Genomic DNA, 1159 nt, shown 5'->3' on the forward strand with positions numbered 1-1159 from the left:
GACTTGCATTTCTTTGTCTTTCTCATTGCTGTATGCGGTGGTGCTGTGCAAGTGTATGTTCTATTCGCTGGCTTCTTTACTGTCTGTACAGGTTAGTATTGCGACAAAAGCAACTCGATCTGTAGCTTCACAACAGATCACCAATGAAGAGCGGCGTGTTCGTGATGCTCCAGCTGCATTGTGCATTCAAGCGGTCCAATTAGGAGGAATCGTATCGCATTACAAGTAGGGTTGCTTGCCAATTATCCGGGTATTGACAGGAAAGGTCTACTTATTTATCAGCATACTTAGGATTTACCAACAAAGATGAAACTTTACAGACCAGTCTTAATTATTATTGTTTTGTCTGCAAGAGATGACAAGACTCGGCACCAGAGGTTCAAGGCTGTTTACTTCCTGTATGGAATTGAACTTCCAGCCCTGCTTAGAGTGGGACTCGCTCCCAGCTGTAGAGGATTGCAGTGCTGCACGTCATTCAATATGACTGTGCATCTCCTTGCATGCAGAATGCACGGAATGTGATCAAATCCTGAAGCACCCGGTTTGGATATGACAGAGGAAGAAAGGGGGGGAGACCCAGTCAAATCTACTACACTCAGGGTCAAAACCGCGTGAAGGAAGACATCGCTTGGCTCACGAACGGTGTCTCAGCATTGCAGAGAATAAAAATGGTTCTAGTTTTTATTTTTTTAAGATTAGGAACATTGCTTTCCATTTTCTGCTTATAAAAGCATTTCCATTTATACCTGCAGTAGTCAATACTCATCTGCAGTTCCTCTCTCTCACCAAGAGATGGCACTGCAACTCTGCTCTCTTGGAGTGGAAACCATCCCATAAAGCACAGAGAGGTCTGGTAAAGCATAGGGAAGCATTGTAAAGCACAGAGAGGTCTGGTAAAGCATAGGGAAGCATTGTAAAACACAGAGAGGTGTGGTAAAGCATAGGGAAGCATTGTAAAGCACAGAGAGGTCTGGTAAAGCATAGGGAAGCATTGTAAAGCACAGAGAGGTCTGGTAAAGCATAGGGAAGCATTGTAAAGCACAGAGAGGTCTGGTAAAGCATAGGGAAGCATTGTAAAGCACAGAGAGGTCTGGTAAAGCATAGGGAAGCATTGTAAAGCACAGAGAGGTCTGGTAAAGCATAGGGAAGCATTGTAAAG

The sequence above is a fragment of the Acipenser ruthenus genome, chromosome 9 (genome assembly GCF_902713425.1).
Source record: "Acipenser ruthenus chromosome 9, fAciRut3.2 maternal haplotype, whole genome shotgun sequence".
NCBI lineage: Eukaryota > Metazoa > Chordata > Actinopteri > Acipenseriformes > Acipenseridae > Acipenser > Acipenser ruthenus.